Raw genomic sequence first — 21,615 nt, forward strand, 5'->3', positions numbered from 1 at the left:
TGCTAAGCCAACTTAGCTAAGCAAGCAGATTTTCAGCCATGTGCTTACTAATGACTGTTTAGACCCATAGATCCATTTCTAAATCCTGATTTCTTAGCTAAAAAAGGGCTTATAGTTTTTTTCATAAGTAAATTTTAGAAAGTTTATTTATACTATAACAGTAGATTCATCACTCATATGTTATAACAGCTATTCATCTTATGAAGATATTTGAAACATAAATCTTAGGTCACTGGAGGCAAATTAAGTGTATCAGTAAGGAATTTTTGCAACATTATTTTCCAGGAGAATGAGTGGTTTTGATTGAACATCATTTATAAATAAAGATAGATAAGATTTCCTGCTTTTATCAATAAAGTGCCTATCTCATTAAAATGAAAGTAATGGGTGTTTAAAAAAATTTGAGTTTCCACACTTGTCTATTTAATGTACATGCTTTTAAGAATATTGATCTAAGGTCATTACTTAAAACCCATTCTTTTAAAAAATATTTTATTTATTTATTTGAGAGAGAGAGAACATGTGTGCCAGTGCACACACGAGCAGAGGAAGGGGTGGAGGGAGAGGGAAGGAGAGAATCTCAAGCAGACTCTGAGCTGAGTGCAGAGCCTGATATGGGGCTTGATGTCATGACCCTGAAATCATGACCCTAGCTGAAACCAAGAATCGGACACTTAACCAGCAGAGACACCCAGGTACCTCTAAAATCTATTCTTTTTATATCACAAAACACTTAAGTACCCACATGTCAGTCACTGTGGAAACATGAAAATGACATTGTCCTTAATTAAAGAATGACCCAATCATAGACACAAACATGTAAACAAATGATTATAATGTATTTTGATAGATGTCACATTAGAGGTATATACACGATCCAAATTCATGGAATCATAGGGGAGGAGGGTGATTCTGCAGAAAACTTCACCAGAGTGTCATGTTTAACCTATAGTTTTGAAGGCTGATGAGTGAGGGACTAGAAAAATTCAGAACTATTCAGCTTGGAGTAGAAGTGAGGAGTGGTAGAAAGATAGGCTGGGGTCAGATTAGGGAAGACCTTGAATGCCATGCTAAAAACATCAAAATTTATCCTGGAGATGGTGGAAAGCCATCTCCAGGGTAGATGATGTGGTCAGATTTCATTTTAGATAAATAACAAATTTGGAGAGTCAAATCTAGGAATAAGAAGACAAATTAGGCAAGAACATTCCCAGTCCAGATAAAGGGCTATAGCAATGGGGATGAAGGTAGAGGGAACAGAGCTGAGAAATATTTAGGAAGTAAAATTATCAGAGCTTGGACACTGATAATATGTAGTCAAGAACTTAAGGGTAAAGAAGTCTCAAGTGACTCCAAGGCTTTTGGCTTCAGTGATGTAGGGGATACTAGTGCTATTTTATTTTTGTATTTTATTTCATTTGTTAAGTTTTATTTTAATTCTGATAGTTAACATACAGTGTTATATTAGTTTCAGATGTACAATATAGTAATTCAACACTTCCATACATCACCTGATGCTTATCCCTAGTGTACTGCATAATCCCCACCACCTGTTTAATCCATCCCCCTCCCCCCTAGTCATCTCTGTTCTGGTAACTGTCAGTTTGTTCTCTACAAACTGTTGTTAAGAGTCTGTTTCTTGGTTTGTCTCTCTTTTATTTTTTTACCCTTTATTTGTTGGTTTTGTTTCTTAAATTCCACATATGAGTGAAATCATACAGTATTTGCCTTTCTCTGACTGACTTATTTCACTTAGCATTATACTCTAACTCCATCCATGTCATTGCAAATGGCAAGATTTCATTCTTTTTTATGGCTGAGTAATATTCTTTATATATATGTTATATATAACATATATATAACACACATATATAACATATATATATTAACTGATATATACATATACATATATATAACATATATATAATATATATATATGTTAACTGAGATTAGAAAACAGAAAAAGTGGGACGCCTGGGTGGCTCAGTGATTGAGCAACTGCCTTTGACTCAGGGCATGATCCCAGAGTCCCAGAATCAAGTCCTGTGTTGGACTCCCTGCATGGAGCCTGCTTCTCCCTTTGCCTGTGTCTCTGCCTCTCTCTCTGTGTGTCTCTCGTGAATAAATAAATAAAATCTTTTTTAAAAAAAGGCAGAAAAAGAGTAGATGTGTGGAAACTAATGAGTGCCTAGGCGAATCCAGATGTATATTCTTAATGCCCAGGAGAGAAGGAAGGGCTAGAGACTGAGATTTTTGCATCATTAATAGATAGATATGGACAACATCACAGAGAACCAAGTATATCTGAGGACAGCATGCAGAGTAGAAGTGACCTGGGATCCAGATTCTAGAAGTCATCGGTATTTGAGAACAAATGGATGATGAGACAAAAGGGAAGTATTAAGAAGAAAGTCCTAGAAGTCAAAACACAGAATTTTATTTTATTTTATTTTATTTTATTTTAAAACACAGAATTTTAATAAGGAAGTGTGTGTGTATGTTGTATTTCTAACACAAGTCCCATTTTGATACTTCTAAGATTCATCAATTCACTCTATCTTTACTCTTTATAAGAACTGATGGGTAGCTGGGACTCTACCTAGAAATCGAGATGAACAGCAAATAAACAAAACCTTGAAATTCTTAAGCAAATAGTTCTGGAAAAGAATGAGAATTTCATCACAGATCTCATTTTCCTATCAGCCAGCGAGATGCCACCATTATTGTTAATGGTTATTGTTGTTAATAGAAGAGTTAAAAAAAACTCTCTTGAGGAGAAAGACATCACTTTACCGGTAAAGTAAGTAACTAAAACTCCCTACTATTATGCAAATTGAAAACCAGGAGGTACATTTTAATTAAAAATATTTATAGCAATGGAATACCAGCTGCTAGTTTCTCTCACCACTCATGAATGTGTTTTGCAGCTGGCCATAATTCTCTCTTATTTCAATCAGCTTAAGCAATAATAACAGCTGTTCATTAGGCAGGGTCCATTTTATTAGCACCCATGTGATATGCAGTAACTGGTAAAGAAGTCTTTAATATGAATGATTTTTAGGAGAACCACGCTTTGATTTGATGGGCCGTTGCTTAAAGAAGGTTTGTTTCTATAAGTAAGAAAAAAACTCCTACGGCCTTAAAAGTGTCTCCATCTTCTGTAAGGCTAAACATTTCCATGCATTTCCTAATCTATTCATTTAAAACCGTAGGAACATCTTAGACCATGTTAAACCTAACAGGAGGAGAACTGGGAGACACTAATGAGTGTATACGAGAACGACATTGATGCAATATTTATGGTGTTTCTTTAGAGACCGTGTCCTTACAAATACCAGCAATCTCCTTCATCAGTGCAAAATACCTCTGAGTCCAGGGGCTAATCACAGCTGTTTATTTGTTTTGTTTACGCATTTGGCCAGCATTTGTGTGTCTAGTAAGATGTTCTGTTCTAGTTAGTGGAAAGCAGAAAAATCAGACAACTCAATGGAATGAACTCAAGTTGGTTCATGGTTTCAGAAACCATCCACACACATTACGATAAGGACCTTAACAAATTTTTGACCCGTGTTAACAGAAGAAAGTGATGACTCAAGTGAAGAGGATCCATAGTAGAGCCTGCTATGAAGGCAGATTGAAGGCAATCTTGCTCTGCTCTCTACTCACAGGGAGTAAAACTGATCTGGTTAGTAGGACTTAATAACAGAAGGAAAAAGTGCTTTCTTCAAGAAAAACATGTGAAATAAGTAAAAAAGTTATATAAAACATGAGCAGATCCTAATAGAGTTCATGTTCCTGTTGTCAGGGCGACAGCAATAGCAGAATTGAAACTTCGTTTTCTTAAGCAGATCAAAGATACCCCTAGATGGGACAGCTCAGGTCTCTGTGCCCTGGACTCCTTTCTAAAAATATCCCCAGCGTCCAGTTATTAGAAACCATTATTTATGGAATTCCACTACATACCAAAGGTCAATACCACAATCCTTTGTGGTATTCCCCAAATGTCTTATAAATTTATTTATTTTTTACTTGAAACGTGTATTGAATTATAAAAAAGAGTGACAAAAGAATGTGTCTTTTTTTCTGACCGATGTGTTCCTTTTGCTCAAAAGAGAAAACAACAAGGGATATTTTAAGGTAGTTTTCTTTTCCTTCATCTTTAAGTATGACGCTCCTTACATATGGGCATTTCTTTTTGAACAAAATGAAACAGATTCTGAAATTATATGTGGACTAAAGAGGGCAAGCAAGAAGCAGGAGACTGGAAACCAAGCAGCCTGAGTCTGAAGCAGGAGTTTCTTGCGGCCACTCTTACATCTGCAGAGACCCAGCCCGAGCTTGGAGGGGGTCGGTTTCAAAAGTCTGATTAAATCTGCAGCCAAGGATCTCTGTCCTTATCAGTCTTTATTTGATGGGAGAGGAAGGAGATTTGATTCGTTTTCTATTTACAAGTAAAATGAAGGGGCTCGGATGACTTTAAAGGGCTCTTCCTATCTAATTTTCTTCGAAAACATTGAGCGCCTCCATCTGAGTGGCTGTTCTAAATTTACACAGGCAGGCATGGAAATAGTCAGGAAGCCAAATTTACTTCTAAGTGGGCCAGAAACTTCATTTTAAAATAGAGGGGAATTGGCAGGAAATAGGAATGAAGCCAGAGCAATTTTAAAAGGAGAGGAGCATTTGATTTTTTTTTTTTTTAAGAGTAGAGTGGAGAAACAAAATTAAGGAGAATAAGTTAGAGGGAGAACTTTTAATAGTGGGAGGCTTTTGTTATTTCATTGATATGCTTAGAATAACTGGTTTAAAGCAGCTTGACTCTGCTTATTTTAGTACAAAGCAAAAAATACAAATATGGGGCTTTGAGATAAAAACTTAACAAGCAGAAATGGTAATAACAGAACCCTTCATTCTATTAAGTTTCACTGGACATCCCCATTGAGACTACTTACTGGGTTCTGTGTAATCCTCATGTTTATAAAAGGACAAGCTCATGATTTTCTGATCAGATCAAGACAGAATAATTAAAGTGTGCAAAGTGCAAGTGGTTATCCCTGCTCTAATTCTGTAAACGCCAGGGGGATTACCAATTAAAGATGCCCTCTCCATCTGCTATGAAAAAATTTACATCTTGGAAGCTTGCTGAATTTTTATTATCCCAAATTCCCTGTTTCCTAACACCCTCTTCTACAAACTATTTTTCATTCTTGGATAAACTTTTATGAACGTGATACACATCTCGATTCATGAAGTTATAAGCAAACCACAGTCCTTGGAGCAAAAAGGGAGGAGTTGTATGATACTAAAGATCAGGTTTTTTTTTTTTTTTTACATTTTTTTAAAGCCAACTTGTATCTGCTTGACTTGTGTCTACTTCTGTTGCATTTATCCTTTATTTGCATTGTTTTTTGAATATGCAAGCTATACTTCAAGGAGGGTAGTCACACCACTTCTGTTAAGAATTATTTTAGGCTTAGAAAGAGGAGGGAAAGAAAGAAAGAAGAGGTCAGTTAGAAAGGAAATTGCTAATTATTTCTTTGTTTTCCTTTCTTCTAACTTCTGGCTCTCCTTGGATTGCCCGGGAGGAGATGGAATGAAAGGGGAAAGAATTCCAAGCAGCCGAAATTGAACAGAACCTGTGGGGCTTGAACGATAACTCAACTAGAAAGGAAGAGAATAGGTATAATGGAATAAATGTAAATTGATGAACTTTAATTAGCTCTCTCAATTCGATCGTAGAACTCTATAATTTACTATGAGGAGTTGAATAGAAAAATTTCTGGAATTTAAAATTTTCTCTGCTTACTAAAGATCTGTTCCTTTATTCACTTACATGAAAATTGAGAGGGGCACCTTGATGGCTCAGACCGTTAAGTGTCTTCCTTCGGCTCAGGTCATGATCCTGGGGTTCTGGGATGGATCCCGCATTGGACTCCCTGCTTCTTCCTCTCCCTCTGCCTGCTGCTCCCCCTGCTTGTGCCCTCTTGCTTGCTCTCTCAAATAAATAAATAAAATCTTTAAAAAAAATTAAACAAATAAGTAAATGAAAATCGAGGCAAGCCTCAATCTCAAAAAGTTTCTGGGAGGGTCATGAGTTCGAGCCATTACACCTCATACTGGGTGTGGTGCCAAGTTAAAAACAAGCCCAAAAAGTTTCTGAGTAAAAATATGTCCAATTATTTATAAAGAGAGCCAATTGTGTAGATATAAACTTGACTTATCAATCTTGGTCTTAGTTTTGTTTTCATGTAACTCATTCTGTCTGAAACTTGGTATAAGCAAAAAAAATACTCTTTTCTCATTAGTAGGAAAAATATCTTGCTTTATGTACTTTCATCAAGTACTTAGGGACCTGATGTTATTTTTATTTAATAAACAGGAGGTTTGTTGTTTTGTATTAAATGAAAGCCAGTATTTCTGGAATACTAGACTCTCAGCCTGCAATTTTCTTCCCAGCTCTATAAAAAGGTAAGGGAGGAAAAAAATAACTGGGAGGAAAAAACCCAAATAAACACTACTTTGGACACCACTCAACATTTAATGTACACTGTTTGCCTAGCACAGTGCTAGCTACTACTATGTGATAAGGAGGGAGTCACTAAAAATTGAGACCTTCAAGTTCACTCTCTAGGTGATGAGATAAATATAACATCAGTTGGGTGAAAAATCAATGCACCAATGAGAGGTGTTGTTAAAATATAAATTGTAATCATATGTTTCTTTTCATCCAGTTTTTAATATCGACAGCACTTGACAACCAGATCTCAGGAAAAAGAAAGCAGGCATGAAAAGCCACAAGAATATTTATCTCAGCAAAGACAACGACCTATGAAAGCCATGTGTAGAGGGGATTGGTTACATATTTATTAGTATTTATTGAGAATTTACTAACTGCCAGGCAGCTCCTTATGTCTAATTTTTAATTTATTCTTCACAACAATCTTATGAAGTTGTATTACTAGTATCTCTTTTTAACAGATGGGGAAACAGGCATAGAGAAGGAAATTAGGAAAAGCAAGGATTAACTCCAGTTTTGTTTAACTCCAATGCCCCTGCTGTTTAAAAATTACATACCACTCCCCTCCCTTCCCTACCCCATCAGACAACCTTCAAAGGATTACAGGCCTCTAAGCCACTCCCAGCTCCAACTTAAAGGAGCAGTGAATTTGCTTCTCCATCAGGATGGCCTAAATTAGTAAACATCATGTGGAGTAAATAAATTACAAAGATTGAAACTAATTTCACACTGACCCTCTTCCATCTAAATTCTAGACTCCGATTAAAAGGTCGTTTCCTTGCCGTCCACTAATTTTCATTTGGGGCTTTCCCATTTCCAAAGAAATAAATGCAGTTTGGTAAGGCTAAATGTGCCCCCCACCCCCCATTTCCTAGATTTCCAACCACTGTTCTGGAAAGAGTGGGCTCAGTTCTTGTCTGCCTGTCAGAGTGATTAATTAGATTTAATTTCATGCTGCCTTCTCCGCTGTCCTGTCCCTTCCCCCGATGACTAATAATTCTTCCACAAAGTCCAAACAAATGGCCACGGTATCTAGTTTTTATTTTTGGACATGTTCCCCAGCCAAAATGCATAGAACCTCTTCACTGACAGCAGTGTAGGAATTCCTGGCTGGGATGCCTGCCCCCACAGCCGCCCTTGATACAGCTGGGGGGCCAGGGGGCTGATAGGCGGGGTGGCCTGTGCCAGGTCAGAAGTGGTGAGGCTGTTTGAGTCAAGAATCAGCAGCGGGCGGTGATCAACATAGGCGGGCAGCCTACCAAGCAGCCCTGCGAGGGGCCATATCTTCTTCAGGAAGCACCTTTGTGCCAGCACTGAAGCACTAGCACCACATGTCTTTTTCTATACTTGACATCTGTGGACACTTCGAGTGTGTGACAAAAGGAGGAAGTGAATGAGGGTGGAAGGGAAGAGTTTATAGGTGAAGCTAGCAAACCAGAGGAGGATGACCTGCAGCTGGGGCCCGGAAGTCCATTAGGAACCTCACCTCAATGACTTTTTTAGCAAAGCAGGGGGAGCATTCACTGCTGGCGCCTGGTTTCAAGTCCAGAGCTTAGCACAATTGAAGAATGAGGTTGGGAATCGACAAGTGGAACCTCTGTTTCTAGTGGGGCCATAGACCCCTCACAAGGGTCCATCAATCAATATGCCACATGGCCACCAGGTGAAGCCTTAGGATAGGAAACAGACTCTTCCCAATGAGCTACAACATGTCATGAACCCAGCTCATTGGCATCTCCAGGGAATGAGAAAATACGGCTGTTCAGAAAGTTCCAGACATCCAGACAGGCTTGACATAGCTTTAATAAATTCATCAGTGAAATGAAGATGTCTAGTAGTCTAAATATGTGTGTGAACATGGGAGGACTTCAGATTTGGGATTTGTGGGACTGAAACTCTGCCCTGTGACTAATTTAAGGCTCGTGAAGGTTAACAACTGGCCCAGTATCATTTTACAGATAATCCTCAATTTCCTTATCTGTAAACTGAGAATAAAATTAAAATATCCCTTGCAGTGTTATTAGGCTCAAATGAGATGATTTATGCAAAGCACTTTTGAAATGGTGAAAAGTCCATTACAATGACCATTGTGCTTGCGCCTTTGTACAAATGAGTTACAGTGCTAGCCTTCTTCATCAGTCCTATTTAGAAGTCATGTATAAAACACTATGTAAGTCATGACTCTAGTGTTGGTACTACAGTTGTTTCTATTATTTTTTAAATTTTTTGTTGATTTTAGTTTTTTTTTTTTTTTTTTTTAATTTTTTTTTATTTATTTATGATAGTCACAGAGAGAGAGAGAGAGAGAGGCAGAGACACAGGCAGAGGGAGAAGCAGGCTCCATGCACTGGGAGCCTGATGTGGGATTCGATCCTGGGTCTCCAGGATCGCGCCCTGGGCCAAAGGCAGGCGCCAAACGGTTGCGCCACCCAGGGATCCCGATTTTAGTTTTTTTAAAAAGATATTTTATTTATTTATTCATGAGAGACACAAAGAGAGAGGTGGAGACACAGGCAGAGGGAGAAGCAGGTTCCACGCAGGGAGCCCTACAGGGGACTCGATCCTGGGACTCCGGGGTCATGCCCTGGGCTGAAGGCAGGCGCTCAACCACTGAGCCACCCAGGCGTCCCTTAATTAATTCTTAAAAGATTGATTTATTTTAGAGAGAGAGAGAGAGCAAGGACCTGAGCCCGGGAGGAAGAAGGAGTGAGATTCTCAAGCAGACTCCATGCTGAGCACAGAGATCAGGAGCTGAGCCCAAACCAAGAGTCGGACCCTTAGCTGACTGTACCACCGAGGCACCCCTACAGTTATTTTTATTATTTTATTTATTTTTTAAAGATTTATTTATTTATTTATTTATTTATTTATTTATTTATTTATTTATGATAGAGAGAGAGAGAGAGAGAGAGAGAGGCAGAGACACAGGCAGAGGGAGAAGCAGACTCCATGGAGGGAGCCCGATGTGGGACTCGAACCCGGGACTCCAGGATCGCGCCCTGGGCCAAAGGCAGGCGCCAAACCGCTGAGCCACCCAGGGATCCCCCCCACAGTTATTTTTAAACTGGTAATGTTTAAAAGAAGTCATCTTGGGACACCACATCTTCACACGGCCAAGGAAGCGTATGTACTTTCTAAAAAGTTATCTCACTGAGTTACTTTCAGAATCTACGTACAAATTGGAGGAAAAGCCGGTCTCAAAAATCACTGTTCATTTATTTACTGGATTAACTCTGAATGACTTTTGGCACAGATTTGAAATCATGCTCATCTTCCAAGGAAGATATTTGTATTACACTTGCTGGTAACAGTGTCACACGACCTTAGCATTTGAACCTCCCTGTGGTTCTTTAGGCTAGGCAGGGCACCTGCTCAGGGACCTGCTTATACAGAAACGGAGGGCTGGAGAGAGGCCTCTTCCTTGGCTGTTTCCACTCAAGTTTTCAAATCATTAACTATGGTTACAAAAAATATTTTGAAAAAAAAAGTAGGGGTCCCTGGGTGGCGCAGCGGTTTGGGGCCTGCCTTTGGCCCAGGGTGCGATCCTGGAGACCCGGGATTGAATCCCACGTCGGGCTCCTGGTGCATGGAGCCTGCTTCTCCCTCTGCCTGTGTCTCTGCCTCTCTCTCTCTCTGTGACTATCATAAATAAATAAAAAAATTTAAAAAAAAGTAAAAATATATTTTTTTGAATGATGCTAACACTACTGGAATATAAATACAGTCCCCCCAATGTAGCGGTATTGAAATTCCTAACATTTCATGACTCTAAGTCCTGACATAATCATTTAAAAATCAATCTGTTTATCAAAATAGAAAAAGTATCAGTCTGTTGAAATTTTAAAATCTTATGCATTATCTATTTCTAAATCTTCCACTTTTATTTTATTTTATTTTTTTAAGATTTTATTTATTTATTCATGAGAGACAGAGAGAGAGAGAGAGGCAGAGACACAGGCAGAGGGAGAAGCAGGCTCCATGCAGGGAGCCCGACGTAGGACTCGATCCTGGGTCTCCAGGATCACACTCTGGGCTGAAGGCAGGTGCTAAACCGCTGAGTCACCCAGGTGTCCCAATCTTCCACTTTTAGAAGAAATTGAGGCTCAGAGGTGTAAGAAACTCATAATGGTCACTGAGGTTTGGGTGATTTGCCAAGGTCACACAGCAACTTGGTATCAAATCATGAAGAAATACAGTGAACCCAGAATGGCTTTTTAGAAAACAAAGACGGTGTGGTGGTAAAAAAAAAAAAAAGGCTTACAAGGTATTATCAGTGTGATGTTAATAATACTCTATTGAGTATTGACTCTCATTTTTCTCAACACACCGAAATTAATTCCTGGCTACTTAATGTTACTTCCTCAGGGAAGCCCTCATTCTGCCCTCCACCCACTATAAACAGTCTCTTTCTGTGTGTCCCATTAGCACTTGGTTCATGACACTGGCACATTATCCTCTAGTTGTTTCTTTGTTTTTGTTTTTTTTTTGTGTGTGTGTGTGTTTTGTATCAATCTCCAGTTTACATGTTAAGAACTTTTTAAGGGCAGGGACTCTTACTGGTTTCTCTTTCCTGGTGCCTAACATGGTGCCTGATACATAATAAAGTATGTTCAATGGATGTTGGATGAATGGATGGATGGCTGCAAAAAAATTTAAATGATGAGGCAATATAAATAAACAAAAAGGAGTTTATACCATGCTAACATATTTTCAGACTGACCAAGTGCTTATCTATTTACTATCTCTTCTTTACCTCTGGAAAGTACCAGGCCTTTTGGGTCTGGGTATTCTAAAGAGCAAAGTCATGCCACCTCAGCAGGACCTGGGTCGAGGACACGGCAGGAGGGTTATTGTTGTTACCAGAATTATTTTTAGTGCTGGATGTCGTTGGATGCATTCCTTTGTGGGGAATTTAAAGTGCTTCATTCACATGTCTGCCTAGTTGCCACAGTCCTGCGAGCTGGGTGGGGATGGGATTATTACCTTACTTCCTGAATGAGGAAGCCAGAGAAGCTTGACGCCTTAATGGCCACTTTGGTAGCTTTTGGGAGGAGAAGACTAGAAGTGCTCTTCCTATTCTTGGTGTGTCTGTTGTGTGGCACTGATGCTGATGTCAGCACTGGAGCAACCAAAGCGCGGCTGCTAGTGGGAGACCCAGACGTGCCCCTGGGTGTGGACTCTCGGGCCTGGCACCCTTGAAGGGGCCACAGTCGAGGGGGTGCTGTGTCGCGTGTGTCCCACCCTGACATACAGGGGTTGGAGCCGCTCCCTCAGGATTGCAGCACTCAGTGCAAACTAGAGACACAGGCTCCTTGTTCAAGAATCAAGAATTCCCAGAGGGTTCTGCAAAGCATTAAACCCTCCTGAGCTCGCTTGCCCACGAAAGTTGCTTTGTCCTTGCTGTCCCTCTGTTACTCTACAAATGCCCCTAAAGTTTTTTTTTTAGTAAGTTTTTTTTTTAAAGATTTGATTTATTTATTCATGAGAGGCAGAGACGGGGGGTGGGGCAGAGGCAGAGGGAGAGGCAGGCTCCCCATGGGGGCCCCACGGCGACTCGACCCCAGGGCCCTGGAGTCAGGATCTGAGCCAGAGCAGATGCTTTGACCTGATGAGCCACCCGGGCGCACAAACCCCCCAGAAGTCTCATGTAGCTATTGCTCCTAATAGTAGCTCCCTCTTTGGCACCTGCTTTCAGGAACATCCTCTTCAGTGTAGCCTCCATATTGACAATGGGGTAACCTTGCCCAATTAGGAATCTGTTTTACCTGGTGTAAAATCTTCTGACAAAGTCCATCCTCTCCTGGATACAGTGAAGACCTCTTCGACGTTTCTTTCACTTACCTGCTGCTGCATAATGAGCCACCCCAGAACTTAGTGGCCTAGGACAACCAGTGCTCACAGGTCTGGGTTCCACAGCTTGTCCCTGCTCCTCATGGTGTCTGGGGGGCAGAGTCACCATTTCATGTCGGGGGAGGCTCAACGGGGGACTGGCGGGTCCGGGGACAGTTGCCTGGGGCTTTGGGCCGGGGCGCCTTGGTTTTCCTCCAGGTGAGGAGGGCTCCTTCGGGTGGGCCTCCAGAGGCTGGCCGGGCTCTTCTCCGGAGATCAAACTGGAGCCTCTGGTTTCTGAGAGTGAAAGTTAAGCCGGAAATGGTGGTCGAGGCACCCCAGCTCATTGTGCAAGGTGGCCTGTCCCCATCCTGTTGGTCCAAATATCAGCGTCCTGCATCTTCCAAATTCTCTATCACAGAGGTATTTGTGTTCCTGCTTCAGACATGAGAAACCTGGGATGTGCAGGAAGAACCGGAATTGGGAATCCAGCTGGGGTGTGCTGGACTCCAACACGCGGTGGCTTTTCCCAATGCCGCGTGGCCTCACCGGGCGAGGACTCACCCTGTCTTCGTGACCTCCACGTGCTACTCTCTCGGCCTGGGAGTGTCCCTCTGCATCTTCCGCCTGCCTTGTCCTTAGCATCCCCCTCTCCATGTGCCATGGAGAACCACCTACACAGCTCTTCTTGAAAACCCTACCTTCCCGGCGGAGAGAGGCGGCCCACCTCAGTAGCCTACCCAGCCCTCTGCTTCTCTTTCTCTCTTTCCTGGGCATTTGTTCCTTCAGCAGAGGAATCTCATGTTGCCTTGCATCTCCCAGGCCGAGTACGGTGCTCAGTTTTTAGCCATCGTTTCATAAATGACTGTGGAATGGAATTTTCAAAAGCGTGTTAACTTTGATCATTAAGATTCATTCAGTCATGTTAGTAATTTTCACTGAAATAAGCAATGGAAAGACTCAAATAGTCAAAACGTTTGTCCATGTTGCTGAAGCTCTTTTGTACGGGCCAGTCGCATCAGGCCATTCATTCATTCACTCATTCATTCAGTTAGAGGCTAAAAGGCAGGGATGTTTGTTTGGTCTTGCTTTGTTCACTGTGGTAGCTCCAGAACTTGGAAGTGACTGGTCCGTAGTAGGCGTCAATCCGTGTTTGCTGACAAGACTCTAACTGTCCCAGGAGCCTCCTCCTGAATTGCGGCCCTTGACTCACTTCGGCAAGACTCCTTTTCAGCATCTACCTCGATGACTCTCTGAAGCCTGACTCAGCCACTGTGTTTGAAGGTCTTTTTTTTTTTTTTTTTTTTTTTGAAGGGTCTTGAAGCAAAGTTTCACGCAGCCTCAGAAGAAGTCCAAGAAGAGAGGCCGCCGAAATAGCTCAGTTGGGAGAGCTTAGACTGAAGAAGAAGTCCAAGAAGTGAACCACAGGAGTCCTCTAAATCTGGTGACGGTCCCTGCTCACTTTATTATAATATCACAAGGGCCAGAGTAAGAGGATATGGAAGAGGGACCTGAACTCTTAGCTCTAAATAAAGAACCATGTCACATATTTTATGTGAGCTCAGTGGCTGCCTGACTCTGTGTGCCCCCATCCCTCACCACTCTCTCTCCGCAGGACATGATCTATGAGAAGGCTGGCCCCCAGCGCCCAGATGTGGTCATCAAATTTGCAGTTTATTGCCTCCTCTCTGCGTTTTATCATCAGGGAGGTGATGGAAGTTCATGAGGCAGAGAAGTGCTAGTTGTCAAACTTTGGGCTTCACGCACATACTCACAGGTGTTTTGCTCTCTTTCACATCTAATATCTCCGAATAGATCAGAGCATTGAGTGACTTTGGGGTGACTTCTTCCTCCTTATCGATCCACTCTAACAAAAACACCTTGCTTTGTTTTCAGCACTCAATATACCTGCCAGAAAATACCTATACCTGTCTCACATGTAATTAATTCTAAGGTGTCAGTGTGAGGACGATGATGCTGGTGTAATATGCTAATGCAGAAATAGCTGGGGGTGGAGTTCACTATGCACAATGAAGTTGTCACCCCCTGAAAAATTTTTATCTACTGCTATTATTATTTTTCCTTTTTAAAGGTTTTGAATGAAGGATTCATTTTGATTCTTTAAAACTTTTTTGTTTTAAAGTTTTAAAGTTTTTTTTTGGTTAATCTTCAAAACTTTTAGTCTATAGAAAACAATACCAAATACCTGCCTTGAAGTGGGTTTTTGTGCTATAATTGTCGTGCCTCTAATGTCCAAGGAGGGAAATTACTCTCTGGAGAACAGTCTAAACTAGTCCAACAATTTGCTTGAGGAAAGCCTGAAGTAATAAGACTATTTTCACTTTGTTTTTAAAAATAGAAACACATGCAGCAGCATGATAGGAGTTCAGTGTCCGTGAATGTGCCGCATCCCAGCCAGAAGGTACGGAGTCCTTCGTGTTTTCATAAGAATAAGTTCACAGATAATTCGGTCTTGAGAATCTCCATTTTCCTATTCTCTTTGGAGTTCCTGGGCTCTACTAAGTACAACTGTACACTTTGTCATTTCTTTCAGATCGTGCCAGGATGTCATGAGAAACAGATTTGGGAATTGTTTGCCTCATTGTGGCTTTCCTTTGGTTCTCCATTCAGGATTCTCTCCAACTTGGGCCAAGTCAGTACATGTGTTTTTGGAGATTTGTATTGGGTTTGCCTCTGCAAAGAAGTAATTGGATTCCTCTATGGATTTTTGACCCCCGTTATAACCTCAACTGTCACCCCTTCTCTGGCCCAAGGGGGATCTGAGCTTTGTTTATGAGCAAGAGAGCTGGTGAGAGTCGACTGACAGGTCAGGGTCAGGCGGTAATGAAACACTGGGATCAGGTGGTGGCAGCTTCAGCATCTTTCACATGACACTAAGCAAGCAGGAAGACTCTAGGGCACTTTTCATAGAGAAGCAGAGGTGAGGATTAGATTGGCTCCGCTGAAGCCCCCATTGACCATCGCTGTCTTGCAGAAACATTCCTAGCCGTGCAGCTGGCCTGGTTCATGGAAGGATGGAAGAGTCTATGGTAGAGATGCTCTGTAGATCCTTTTCTAGCCTCGCACGGTGTTAGACATATCTATGAAGCAATGAAAAGTATGAATATTTCACAGATTCTTTCCGGATCTTAGCTTCCCAGGAGTTCCCCTTGTACAAGTCTGTGGTTTATGCTGGTTTGGGCATGGAGGTTAGATCACTATTTTGGGAACTGACAGCGGGAACAGTCAGCTTGGCTGTGTTCATGCTCTTGAGTGTATATAAGCAGTCACAAAATTTGGCTTCTTGATGTGAAATGACACCTGATATGAAACGGTCCCCTAAGGAGGTGTCAAACATAAAAATTCAACAGAGAGGAAGAAGCACAGTCCAGCTGAGCACGCACACCGAGCCAAGACTGGATCTGGTAAAAGTGAGCGCTTTAGTGATTTCTGGTTTCCCACACGCTCTATTGAGAGATTGGTTTGGACCTTGGTTAGGGGACAAAGAACTTTCTGGAAGCTATGCCAAAAAAATTACAAAAGGTATTTTTAAGAATATCAAACATCTACTTCGTGTTTGTGAAGGGCCAGCGACTATGTTAAGTATTCTTCAAGCATCGTCTCATGAGTTCCTGATTACATTTTTTGAGGAAGATTTTCTTATGATCCCCATTTACAGCTCAGGACACTGAGGTTTAGAAAGGCCAGCTAACCAATGAATGGTTTACCCGGGTCTGACTCAGTCTAATGCCCCAAACCTTAACTGATACACCCTGTTCAACACTCACTCATAATTTCAAAGTCAGGCATGACACCAAATAAAATTAAGACAAAATGATCTGGAAAATGTGAATTGTCATTAGGCCCCAAAGGGAGTTAATAAAGACAAATCCTGAATTATCCCATCAGATAGCCCACTAGGCTTGAGTTGCACACGCAGTTGAAGAAGTTGACACATCTCCCCTACATAGCTTCTAATTTCAGAATAGGACATTTGTCAACACGAAACTCCTTCCTTTAAAGTACTGATTTTTAAGAACATAGGCAACGTACCCTTTTCTTTGTCTTTCATTCGGGAGCTTTTGGGATTCATGTCATAGCATACATAAGCAAGGCCTCTTCTCCCGTTTATTCAGCGTTTTGTGATGACCTTACTCTGTCTGGTAAAGACATATATGCTCTCAGAGTTTTTCCTTTTCAGAGTTTCTTCAACTCATGTTGTTAAAAGGGTCAATTTTGCCCAGGAAAAGCACTTGGTGGGTTGGTGGAAAGCACTTCCAAAAGGCTGGTGGTGGTGCCAGAGATGCAATGCTTGTTCTGAAAGCGCTAACATTTATTTTCCCCACTAGAGGACAGTGCTTGAAAGAATAATAGATCTTACCTCGGAGGTTAGGCAGTGATGAGGACCGGAACAATCCCCTCATTGTTACTCCCTCCAGCCCACGTGCAGAGCACATAAAGAATTTATTTCTTTGCAGGAAAAAGGAGAAATAAATATGTTTGCTCTAACATGATGCAGAAGTCAATGATGATGCTGTTTTAACTTTTGCTGAGCATGGAGAAAGAGAAATGCCACTAAAATGTAATTCAGAATTGCTAAAGCATAAATGAAGACATCCTTATAAGCGTAGGTGAAATCCTTTTACAATAAGCTCTTAAGGAAGACTATTTGTTGAAGCCATGACCAAATGCTCAGAAAAATACTCTGTTGCTTTCTTTGATCATTAGAATTTATTGTGAATAACTTATTTCAATAAGTAACTTTCCCCCTTTACAGTATAGTCACACATAAAGTATGGTTCAAAATACTCAAAAGATGTATAATATTATGTAATGGTTAAGCTTTGCCCTTTGAAGAAAGGGATGAGTATTGAAAAGCGAGTAGTTAACGCTATTTGAAGATGGATTTAAAGGCTGTAGAGCCTTGCCAAGAACCCCCTTCTGGTTACCTGCTCAAATCTTCCAGTAAGAGTGTCACTAATTAGATAGACTGCTAAAGTGGAGGCATTGTTTCCTTAAACCATAATTAAAGCCCACTCTCCCTGGGGGCTTGATCCCTGCTTTCACAATCCCTGCTTTTCGCAATGACTAGGAGGCTGAGGTATTAATTGAGGACTCATACTTTTCAAATGGGGCTTGTGGGGGTGGGGAAGGGGACCAATAGATTGAGAGAATAAAGTAGTTTATCAAAGGTACCAAAGCCAACTTCTCATTTTCCCTGGAGTCAGCCCAGATGATTCACCAATCAGCAAATAGTTATCGAGTGCCTACCGAGTCACAGAATTGGAAAATATTGGAAAGCCTGGCACAGTGCTGAAAATTATCAGCCTTTTCCCTGCCCTAAAGGAGAAATAAATACACTCGCCAATGCAAATGGAAGACAGGGATATGGTGAAAGTGGAAAGAAGTCAGATGTGAGGATGAGGGAATGGAGGGTACTGTCCCTACCTCAGTTTAGTAAGACAGGGCACATTCCCTCTACAAGCTTACAGGCTAGTGGAGAAGATACCTTGACGCTCAATTAACCCTTCTCTTTCCTACTCAGAGGGCAACCCAATCTGAGGAGTATGCACTCAGTAAATACTGGGGGGTTCACTCTCATTTACTTTCTGCTCTTGACTTGGGAATACTTCTGGGCACCCACAAAACAAGATTTGTAACAAAAATCAGTGTAGTTCTAGACGATCAGGATTTTTGTCCAGCCCTCCCTAGCTGTGTGACTCTCTATGGCTCTGCACAGGGCAACCAACCGGTCTGTGCAACACCAACACAGTTTTCCTTTTTGAGGAATGAAATTACAGATCCACCCACGTCACAGGATTCAGTGTGTGGATGGACAGGAAATAAGGGCAGAAACCACTCTGAGCCCCTGACAGAGCTCTTTCTGTTAGGGACCCATCATGATCTCATTGACTTCACAAATTTCAAAGGAATAGGCTTCATCATTCATCCTTCATTTTGGAAGTACAAAAATTTAGCCCTAGATAAATGGGGACCTGATTATTCACATTTCAAAGGATCCAACTTTAAAAGCTTTAAAGCAGGATTAAAAAAAAAAAAAAGACACCCCCACCCCCCACCCCAGTGTAATTGTGGAATGCTGGATCTGGAAGAGATTTCAGAGATCTTTTAGGCATATACACTCATGTCTGCCAATTCATAGATAAGGAAATAGCAATCAGGCTGTTTTCCCTAAGTCAAGAGCCAATTTTTAGAAAACCTGGAACCCTGTCTTCTAATTCTCAGTCCTATAGGTTGCTCAACTGAGCCACAAACACAAGATTACAATCAGATGTAAAGATAAAGTGGCTTTAAAGCCATCACATTATTCAATGAGATTTGTTCACTAAAGAATTCCACATTCTATGACTATTCAGAAATTTGTTTAAAAGAAATATGGAAATACCAATATCAAGAGTAACAAAAAATGTCTGCACAAATACCATTTACTGCATGCAGTCACTAGCCCACCAGGTTATTTCTAGTCTTACCAAAATTAACATGGCAGTAGAATGTCTCCTTGTTCTTCCAAACTCCTTATTAAAATGCATTAAATTTGTTTTTCTCATGCATAGAAAGATAAGGTTATTAATTACAGGAACTGCCTATCAGCAAAATGTAAAATGGCAAGAGAGTCATTTAATGGTTTAGCTAAGAAGAAAAAGAAATGGAGGAAGGAAGAAGGTCAGAATAAAGGAAAGCTTTAGGGGATGAAATATGAAATCTATATTCATAAAAGATTTTATATTTGTAATTTAAAATATTTCTTGGAAAAAAAATAAAATATTTCTTGGAAAGGATTCTCTTGGTTTAAAAGAAAAGAGATACTGCAGAGTAAGTATGTATGTAAACTGCCATTTAAAATTAAGGGAATAGGGGTGCCTGGGTGGCTCAGTTGGTTAAACGTCTGCCTTCAGCTCAGGTCATGGTCCCAGGGTCCTTGGATGGAGCCCCGCATCCACATCCGGCTCCCGGCTCAGCGGGGAGCCTGCTTCTCCCTCTCTCTTTGCCTGCTGCTCCCCCTGCTTGTGCTCTTTCTCTGTGTCACATGAACAAATATGATCTTTTAAAAAAATTAAAGAAATAAATTGTTGGATAGCCTTTGCTAGATTTTTCCAGGGGAACAAGGTTACCTCTTCTCCAGGATTCCTGGCAGGTTTGTGGGTGGCTGGGGGCGCACAGTGGAATGAGGGAGAGGGGACCTCAGACTCCACTCCAAATGCCTGACTTTGGTTCCTCTATAATGCTGTCAATAACTGTAGTTTGGGGGCATCTTACATTGTGAGAACTTTATTTCATAGTGATTTAAAATAAATATGCTGTAATAGAAAGCAGGGGATTATCTTCTCTCCAGAAAGGGAAATAGAATGCTCAATTCTATCCACTTTGACATGTGTTTCGAGTGTTTCTGTTAAATGGGCAGCCAGCTGTTGTGTTTTCTTGCCTGTCAATCAGAATGTCTGGCAACTGGATTCTCAGCGTTGGGTGGTAGTCAATAAGGTCAGTCTTGAAAAAGCCTGTGTCAAGGCTAGATCCACTGGCATCTGATTTCTACACGTTCGAGTCACAGGTTTTATTTTCCTCCACAAAATAAACTAGTGAAAGTCGCTTGTATCGATATAAAGGTTTTCAGCCTAATTCACCTGAAATACAACATGTACACTAATCCTAATTAGAGAAACAGACACTGAGTTTAGAGAAACAGACACTGAGTACTTGGAGGTCATTGCAGTTCTGTTGTTTTTTCTTTAGTAGGAAGGAAAATTTTGAGTATATTTGGGTGCTGGTGCAGGAGTTTTAAATGCACAAAGCCCTATGACTCCAAGCAGTAGTTCTGATGTCGAACTACAATGTCCTATGTACAGCATCTCTCTTTCTACTCATCTTTCTATCTCTTAAGAGTAGTTTTGTAAAACTCTCTCAGCTCTAGAACTTTGGAAAAGAACCTCATCTGAAAATATAAAGACAAAGGCACTCTGCTTACCTGGGGAGCAGCCCACACCCGGGCGGGCTGTCACTCCACTGTGTGTTTGGAAAAGAGTTGGTGGTGACGGAAGGAATGGTGTGTGAGCTCATGGTGGCAGCTTCAGGCAATCCCGAGAGGAAATGCTTGCAGGCCAGCCTGTGTAGAAGTCAGCAAATAGGCTGCTTCAGCCTTTGCCAAGCCAGAGATAAATAATTCACTGTCATTAACTAATTAAAGTATACAATCCCCCTTTTTAATCTGTACTGACTGGAAACACTATTTATAAACACTGTTTAATAAAACAAAATTAGCAAACACTCTAAATAATAAATCTTATGTGTTAAACATCCCCAAATCATAGTCTATACATTAAAAAGACATCTTCTGAGCCAGCGAAAAGTAGAGTAGTTCAGCAAGAATCCATCGGTAGCTATTTATAGAGAAGAGATGTCAATTTGTATTCTTCACTGCGGTGGGAGGGGCTAGGCTGCTCTTAATCTATTTGCTTGTATTTTCATTTCAGTCTATAAGAAATACCTATTTTGGCTGTTTTTGAATATTTGTATAGTTGGCCAAGTGGTGTTTAATCACGTATTTGGGATCCCTGGGTGGCGCAGTGGTTTGGCGCCTGCCTTTGGCCCAGGGCGCTGATCCTGGAGACCCGGGATCGAATCCCACGTCGGGCTCCCGGTGCATGGAGCCTGCTTCTCCCTCTGCCTATGTCTCTGCCTCTCTCTCTCTCTCTCTCTCTTTCTGTGACTATCATAAATAAATAAAAATTAAAAAAAAAATCACGTATTTGAGTCAATGTTGGTCCGGGACTATGAGTTCTCAGAGAACAGGACTCACGGCTGCTTGACTTCAACTCTTGGCCAACTGCTGTGTGTGTTAGGCACCTAGGGATGGCCTTGGAGTCATATCCTTTTCTGTTGCTTCCTGTTCCCTCTTGTGCTCACTCTGATACCCATTCAGACTTTTTAAAAAACAGCAAAGCACTTCCCTCAGTAAATTACTGCATCTGCAGAACTTTCCTCCTGAGCATCTCTCATGCAGGACCGAAAACTCCATGAAATGCTGTTGATATTTGGCCCTTGCCAAAATAATTCTAAGAGACTTTGAAGGCATAGGAGCTCTACTCATGGTGTTTTACCGGCAAAGTGTTGCTTTTCTTTTTTTATTTTTTTGTTTTAAACTAAACATTGAACCGTAGGGTTAGCTCATCAGATCATTCAAACGACCAAACTTTATTATAGTCCCAGTGACAATATTTTATAGGGAATGTGAGACATGGATGAGACAGATGGGT

General features: G+C 41.1%; 1 long non-coding RNA gene across 1 annotated transcript in view; it reads right to left on the reverse strand.

Annotated features, from left to right (window-relative positions):
• Nucleotides 1-20,494, reverse strand: part of LOC119869412 — a 32,479-nt gene extending 11,985 nt beyond the window's left edge. Inside the window, exon 1 of the long non-coding RNA XR_005370359.1 lies at nt 20,328-20,494. This is a non-coding gene — a long non-coding RNA (uncharacterized LOC119869412). The remainder of the gene's footprint in view (nt 1-20,327) is intronic.
• Nucleotides 20,495-21,615: the final 1,121 nt, after the last annotated feature.

The sequence above is a fragment of the Canis lupus genome, chromosome 15 (genome assembly GCF_011100685.1).
Source record: "Canis lupus familiaris isolate Mischka breed German Shepherd chromosome 15, alternate assembly UU_Cfam_GSD_1.0, whole genome shotgun sequence".
Taxonomy (NCBI): domain Eukaryota; kingdom Metazoa; phylum Chordata; class Mammalia; order Carnivora; family Canidae; genus Canis; species Canis lupus.